This window comes from Athene cunicularia (assembly GCF_003259725.1).
Source record: "Athene cunicularia isolate RWA chromosome 8 unlocalized genomic scaffold, athCun1 chr8_part1, whole genome shotgun sequence".
NCBI classification, from domain to species: Eukaryota; Metazoa; Chordata; class Aves; order Strigiformes; family Strigidae; genus Athene; species Athene cunicularia.
Window position 1 is genome coordinate 18,414,767 of NW_020799109.1, and position 8,617 is coordinate 18,423,383.

The following is an 8,617-nucleotide window of genomic DNA, read 5'->3' on the forward strand; positions in this document are numbered from 1 at the left end:
CCCCCGAGCGCAGCCACCCGCGCCGGGAGGGCCCCCGACACCCTCCGACAGCCGCAGTCAGGGGGTTCAGTCAGCCCCGCTCAGCTGACGGGGTATACACCGGGCTGTACTGTCCAGACCATGCGCGGCTTGTTACTTTGTGATAGAAGACAGCAGAAAATGTTGTTTAGTACAGAATATACTTTTAAACTTGTCAAACCTCCAGAATACACTCTGAAGCTTGTCAAAACTCCAGTCTCGACAGTGTCAAGATTATTTAATTTTGGAGCAAACTGCCATTAAGGAAGCTGCATCACTGTACTAGTTTAATCTGCTTTCTTACTGGGGGGACTGGGAGTGTTTTGGTTTGGGGTTTTTTTTGTTTGTTTTTTTTTTTTCTAGTGCTGTTTAGACTTCAATAACAAATCGAGCCATTTGTCCCTGAATCATCAATGCTGAGTTCTTGCATCTACCCAAAATGTGTCTTAATAGAGTTCAGACATAATTTAGCCATGTTTGAAATGCCAGTTTGCAACCTAGAATAGAGCATTGCCACTTATACTTAATTTTGATCTCTACCTATTTGGACAAGTCTTACTTGTACAATTCTGCTGCACATGCCATACCTCGGTAAATGGCTGGGTCCTGGGAAGTGATGAGCACCCCCAAAGACTAGGCCTCAAAACTTCCACATGATCTGTATATGACACCTCTAGCAACTAAATCCAAGGTTGCTATAAATAAGCATTTAGTCTACATTAAATATTTCCATGAACAGGCTTATAAAACCTGCAGAAACAAGTAAAGTACAAGTTGAGACTGCTTGTTGGCAGCCTAAGCCCACTTATATAATTTTTGAAAAGTGGCACATGTTGGAGCATGACATACTCCTCTCTTATCACTCTCAGTCTATATGTAGGATGCAAAATCTTTGCAAGGAGAGATGTGGAGGTGGGGGAAGTCCCTTCAACAAAGAAGAAAATATTGTACAGCACTAAATGCAACATATGTATTTCAATGCATATTGTGGGTCTACTAGATTTCCGCTAGCTGAAATTCCAGAGCACTGATTGAAAATGGGATTGAAACTTAAGAAAACTGATTATTTTTATTTTAAATACTCATTTAAGTACCAATCTGGCAAAGATTAAACAGATTAGATTCACTCAAATGAGCAGCCACAAGAGCTGTTCAAGTGGGTGAAGACAGATGAGTGCACAAGTCTTGGCAAAATCAAATTCTTTGTATAAAGGGCTGACACCAGCCAAATTATTTTCACCATTTTCACGGATGTTGGTTAAGAACTGATTTTTGTCCTTGGGGCCAACTTTGTTAGGTAGTGAGCGTCCTTGACCATAGTTGACTTTACATTGCTTCCCCTGGTGTCTGAAAAAGTTCAAGACTTTCCAAGACATGCTCAACATTGATTTTTAGTTATAAACTAATATGTAACTCGCCTGAGAACTGATATATGTATATGAAGTTCAAGGACTGAAGACGTGAAAAACTCCAACGTAAAAGTACAATTAGGTGCATGTGTTGGCTCACCCAGGAAAACAATGATATACAGTTGGCTTTGGCAAATTTGCTTTTTTACATTTCATGGCAGAATAAAGAGGAAACACCTAATTTCCTATTAAAACCAAGGAAAATTCCTGTAATCTTTGCTGTACTGCTCAATCTTTGCAGCTGTGGAACACAATTATATACATAATTCACATTTCTACTTACTTTTTAAGCATTTGCTGATCTAGTGATTAACTTCTTGTCCAGGGCAGGATTATTTCACTTATCATGCATGGGCCCAATCCAGCAATGTAATGTATTATCCTCACTAAGATGTACGAAAGCTGTGACAGTTGTCTCTTGCAAGAGGTTTAGAGGTTTTCAGAGTGCTACAGAATTAAGCCTAAGTAAATGTCAATTCATACTTTAAAAACTATGCACTAAGTAAAAACTATTAACATCATCCCCCTTTTTTTTTTTTTTTTTTTTTTTTAAACAGCATCAATTCTGAGTCATTGGCACCAACTTTTTTATTTGCACAGGTCCATGAAATTCAGTAGGGATACTTCTGTGTACAATAACTATTCATTTACTGCACACCCAAAATTAAGGGCCAGCTTCAATTAGTAACTTCACATTATGGTCATAAAGCTCTAACCTGCACTGAAGAGTCAGCTGAGTTCATGTTACCCAAGCCAGAAGCAGTACCAATCCATTAAAATGGCATCCAACTTGAACAAAGAAATCCTTCCCAGGACAGGGTTTATTAATTTGGATACCATTCTATATATTCATAGAATCAAAGAATGGTTTGGGTTGGAAGGGACCTTTAAAGATCATCTAAGTCCAACTCCCCTGCAATGAGCAGAGACATCTGCAACTAGATCAGGTTGCTCAGAGCATCATCCAACCTTGACTTGAATGTTTCCAGGGATGGGGCTTCCACCACTTCTCTGGGCAACCTGTTCCAAGGTTTCACCACCCTCATTGCAAAAACTTTCTTCTTTATATATACTCTAAATCTACCCTCTTCTAGTTTAAAACCATTACCCTTGTCCTATTGCTGCAGGCCCTGTTGAAATGTTTGTCCCCGTCTTCCTTATAAGCCCCCTTTGAGTACTGAAAAGCTACAATAAGGTCTCCCCAGAGCCCTCTCTTCTCCATGCTCAACCCCAACTCTCTCAGCCTTTCTTCATATTATTTTAGATCTTTACAGTAATAAGCAGCATACATATATCAGCCTTCATCAGCCCTAAGTCAAAAGTCTTCACATCACACTGTTACAAGGTACAGACACCTCCCATGTTACTCTGGGTTTACAAGAGCCTAACAGCCTTGGCATCAGCCAGGTTCTTGAATGCCCAACATCCTGGATATCCAGCAAGAAGCTCAGTTTAGCACATTTACCACTTATTTAACAAAAAACTTCAAGCACATAATTCTAAGCAGACACTACTGAAGATTATACAGTGTTACTCACAGTTAATGAATGCAATTTATTGAACCAAAGCCACAGCATTCAACTTCTTGTGAAATCAAATTTCACTTAAACTAACATTTTTTAAATACATTGGAGTTTAATGACAGAATTAGAGTTCACTTGTTCTGAAAAACTTACCATAATAAAAACATTATTGCCTGGGTAATTTCTGCAGTTTTAAGAAACACAGAATCCACTCTGCCTTCTGTAAGGAGCAAGACTGGGGCCTTGGGACTAAACATGGAGCTAAGGACTACATACAGTAGTTGGTACAGCACTGAATATACTTCCTACTAAAGAAAATATTCTTAGGATGAATTCACTACCACAAGTGGGCTTTAAATAGTCGCTGCAGGATGTAGGCATCTGATGATCACTTGCTATTTATAGCATTATTTAAAAGTACTTCATCCACCAAAAGAAATGGACAGTACAACAGCTCTACAAAATGTTTATTCTCAAATTGATTTGGAGATTATAATCCTGAGAGCACAACCTTCCATAAATGACCAATTTAGCATGGAAATGTTTTCTTGTCAAAGTATTTCAAGATCACAAGAATTATTCTCGGACATTAGTAAGGACTAATTCTCACAAAACTCTGTCTTCATACAGTGTCTAGAATCTTTTCAAGGCTAAAAGAAATCAAAGCTAGGAAGAACCACACTGTTCTAAGAAGTGTTGGACTGTTTGTTTTTAAATTTATAGATCATGTTCTACTTTAAGTCAACACTGGTTCTATTACCCTGGATCCAGAAAGCAGGCAAGCAGCCATGTTCTTTGTGTGGTTTAGGCCCTGCAGGGACCAGAGACCACGTTGCCATTGTCCCGCCCTCACCCTTGGACCGGGCAGGACTGGAAGTGAGGCACAAACCCTGGGGTTGAAATAAAGAAAGATTTAATACAACAGTGTAACAAATAATAAACTGAACAACAACAATGGCAACAACAATAAACAGTAATAACAGTAAACAAGACAAAAGATATACAGAGATATACCCAAGGGACACAGCCAGCCCGCAGTGTGCTTTCCCAGCCAAAAGCCCACAGGAAACTGTTCCCGAGGCATCGAATAACCCGGCTAGCGCCCTCTCCCCACTGCTGGGGAAACTTAACCCTATCCCAGTTGAACCAGGACATTCTTGAAATGCTAAAGAAGCATTGGTAGTTTTGAAAGTCCAGAAAAGAGTAAATATCCTAATTCACTAATTTTTTTAAAAGGAATTAATGAAATGGCATTCTTCAAAGATATCTTGTACATAAAATTGTTTTGGAATTGGGATCAAGCACAAGGAGTATGTTCAGATGAGTCCAGTTATGGCCCAGGTCACCCATTCTGTCCCTCTCTGAGGTAAAACGCTACTATTTAAAATTAACTTTCTGATTTAAGATGAATGTTTTATTGTGCAGCTGGAGGCAGGGGAAGGAAAGATCTAAGCCTTAACTGTAGGTCACTGACTAGGTATGGGTTATTATGCTGCATTAACTCCATCATTACAGTTATTTGACTCTACCCACACAATCTTTAATACGAAGGCTCAGTTAATAAAATTAAGCCATTAAAAGGTTCTTAGGAAATAACTCATTAATACAAACTAATGAGGTAAAATTCTACATTCCTTACTGAATGATCCTGCATTCCTTGAACACCAAAAACTTCTGCCAAAGGTAAGTAAATGTTAGTGTTGAATTGTTAGGCTTGTCTACACTTGAAAGTTACTTTGGATTAAGGCAGGGAATGAATTTCAAGTGCAGCAGCAAATCTGGAATAAGTCCAAACACAGACAAGTCATATACAACCCAATCCTGGAAGGTACCATGGGTTTTGAACTCAAAACCAATGCTGCATATCCAATTCAAATAACACATTCTTAAAGATTTCATATTTTTAAAAGTAAGGAAAAAGACTAAAAACCTCCTGCAATGACTAACCGTTGTCCTTGTGCCTCCCATTCAGACCTGCATGTCTTACACAGGCTCCCCTATACCCAAGCACTCCTCCTTTACTGACTCCGATATGCCCCTTACCCTCCTTCCAACATTTTTCTGATGTTTATAGGCCCTCAACCTAACAAGTGCAAACACAACAGACCAGAAGAGGGAGGAAAGAAAGAGAGATTGTATGAGAGAAGGGAAAAGTCAACAAAAGATCAAACAAGAAAAATGTGAAACTAGCATACATTCACTGCTCAATCACTTCTTTCTGGCTGGGTCCCGCTCCTCATACTGCATATTGTCTGTTTAGAGTCCAATCCAAAATCTAATCAAATAAGCAGAAGGTGACTTGAAACCTTCAGTTTCTTCAGATCTGGACAAATCTCTTTAAGTTTATTCATAGCACACCTAGAACTTAGTAATATAAAAAAATATTTAATGATTAACATATATACGCATACTTTCAGATTCAAGCCCGCGTATTAAATAACTCATATTCACCCCTGTTCATACATAAAATATGGAATTATACACATGACTAAAATTGCAAATGTGGTTTGCAGGATCAGGTCCCAAACTGCTGTATTCCGTTATGAACTTTATACTGCATGCTTGTGGTTTCAGGACCATATTATGGGTGGAATTCTTTGCAGCCAAGATGTAAATATCACAGGCTAAAATCTTCTCCTGTATAGAAAGGCCTAATTACTTTATTATTTTTTTATTTATATAATATCCACAGGGTGCCAAATGTTTTACTGAAAAACATCAAGACAAAGTCACTGCATAGAGAACTAACAACTTCAGTTAGCAAAGGTAAGCAAAAGAAAGGAATGCAAGACAAAGTAATTGCGCACTGAAGTTTGACACACAGTATTAGTCATGTGGCTTGGATATTTTCTTTTAGCCTTTCTGATCTTTTGTTGATTTGTTTTTCTCTTTTTCTTGCCTTCCTAATCTGATTTAATTGCAAGGACACGATCTACTAGGCCATGACATCAAAATGGAAAGGAGATTTCAAGTACAGCCTGCCTCATAGATGAAGCAGAGCCAAAAATCAAGCAGTGAGATACACAGCCATTATCTTTCATGAAGTAAATTTCATCCAGCACAGTAAAAATGCCTGAAATAATGCTGCTTAAGCTATATTTCTGTCCCAAAATAAATTGGTTAGATGTTCAGAATCTAGCTATAGATCCCAGTGAAACTACAAAATTCCAAGTTAAAAAACAAACTAAAACCCAACCCTGCAAAAAAACAAAAGTGCAAGTCCTTATTTTATTAAATAAAACTACTGGTTTGTTATCAGTCTGTTTGCAAAGGGGCTTGAGGATGAGGAGGTCACAAAACATTTATAAGGCAGTACAACATAACATTTTTGGAGCCCAATCTAGGTAATCACATTTTAAAGAATGACCATAAAATGAGCCTCTCTTTAGTATACAGTTTGTTTCCAAAATTGCTTCCATGCAAAGAAAAGTCACCCATTTGAAGCTACTAGCTATATGATCTTAAATACCAATCTGTGGCAAAATTTATGGATCTGGGAATCACCAAGTAATTTATTGCCCAGGCCCCAAATTATTCTGTGCTTGAACTCCAGAAGGTCAAGGAAGATATTCTGCACTTCTGGTCCATGCTCAGGTTTAAAACTGCTCCAGGAGAACACACCTTTTTTTTTCTATTTTGCAAGGAAAATTACCAATACTACTACAGAACAAATGTGTAATTTTATACTTTCCTATGTGACTTACAGTTTAGATCTAGATGGAATTATGAATTAATGTAAAAGTTTGTCCTTCATATATACTGTGCAGTGTTAACTATTCCAGAGGACATATTCTTTTGTCTTTGTATATATGTAAGAGAATTAGAGTCTTTTTGCAAGCATCAGATCTCAATTTCATACCTCCAAGTGATCTATAATACATTGTAATCCTTACTGTGCCTTAGACTGCTACTGATTAATGCCTTATGTTGGATATTTGTTTGGTTTTCCCACATGTTAGTTCATCATCCTTGGAATTACAATAACACATGTGCCAGGAAATGTGACCTATCAATCTTAACTGTCCTTCACTGAGTCTAAGTGGAGATGTAAGAGAAGTGAATACACATAATTTTTGAAGGGTTTACACTTAAATTTGTCATGTAATTTTCTACTGGAAGACTTTCATGCCATACATGGATTCATAAAGTATCGATTATTTAGTGTAGACATGTATGAATTGCTATCAAAATCCATTCTTCGTTGCCATTCATACCTTTTCTTTTTCCTTAGTATACACACAAAAGATGAAGAGAATTCTTGAGAAAAGAAAGAGAGGAAGAAAACTAGCCTAACCTCGTATCTGCTCCTTAACCAAACCTTGAGAGAAGAGATTGGTCTGTCCAGTTCTTGGGTCTCTCGATTGCACTAGTGAGAATGGGGCTCATGGAGAAAGACAATCTTTGAACATAGAAGTCCATGCAGTTAAACTGAAAGCAGCTGAAAACACCTTGAAACAAACTGACCAACAACACCAAGCATAGCACAGATTCAAAGACAAAAAATGTGACATATCAGTTCACAGGCAGTCCAGAGTATATTCAACTAGCTGTATTTTCATTAATATTCCTCACTAAAGGCTCAAACACAAGCCTTGGTAATTCTCACAGCTGCTTCTTGCAACCCACCAAAATACCCTGCCTTGCACAATTTAGTAAGAATTTTATGTATTTCTGAGTTATTTGTTCCACAGAACTGGCAATGCCAAATATGAAGGCGATAATGAGCTGAAGGACATTAGCAAACTAAGTACATCAGAGCCAGTGCCCCCAGTGTTATCACATGGAAATTGCTTCAAAGCAGGGACAATCCAGGCCCCGCTATATCACAAGGCCAAGAACTTTTTGTACAAAATAGGTTTGCTTGTGCTCACAATGTGTGAGCTGTGCATCTGTTGAACCATCTGAAGTTTCAGACAGACAACAAAATTCCACACGGTGCTGTTGAAAACCATGGACAAGGAGAAAGAAATCAAAGACAAGTTATACTTTTAGCAGAAATTATAAATCTATGTATCCAGTAAATTTGCTATTCAGGTCTCTAAATTTTGCTGTTGCTTTAAGGATTAATTTTATCTTGAGGACTGGGAGTTCCATCTGCACCAAAAGTCTTTTTTTCTGAGGTATTTACAGGCTGGCATGGTAGGTATCCACCATAGCAATATAGATTTTCACGAGGTTTCAAAGCTCACACTGAAAAATTCATACCTATAAATTCAACTTGCATAGGGTATAAGTGGCAAAAATTACTAAGAAAGAAATATCATGTGTTTACATTTTCTTTTTGATACTTCATTTATTTCATTCAATTGCTCTTTGGGAAGAAAAGGGGGGGAAAAAAGCCACAAACCATATCTACATGAAATACTCTTTAAAACATGGAAGAAAAACACGTGCCTACACTAGAAAGTATACTGGAAAGTATACTGATACATCCAAGTACACACAGACAGGAAAAATCTATAAACCAGAGAGCTTTTGTCATCTCGCAGAAAATGAGAACACATTTTTAATGCTACTTCAATATCTATATATTTAGACATCAAGATATTTTGATATGAAGAGGCAACAGAAGCAGAATAGTTAACTGCACTGAAAATCGTTCCTAATGTGTGAGCCACAAAACTATCACTATGAGGGTGAGAAAGGCCTCGTGCTAAAGAACATTGG

General features: G+C 37.7%; 1 protein-coding gene across 1 annotated transcript in view; it reads right to left on the bottom strand.

Moving 5' to 3' along the window:
- TGFBR3 (transforming growth factor beta receptor 3) overlaps positions 1 to 5,163 on the bottom strand; it is a 127,469-nt gene extending 122,306 nt beyond the window's left edge. The window contains exon 1 of the mRNA XM_026854089.1: positions 5,146 to 5,163. The gene's annotated coding sequence lies outside the window, so the exon portion shown is untranslated. The remainder of the gene's footprint in view (positions 1 to 5,145) is intronic.
- Between the last annotated feature and the right edge of the window lie 3,454 nt (positions 5,164 to 8,617).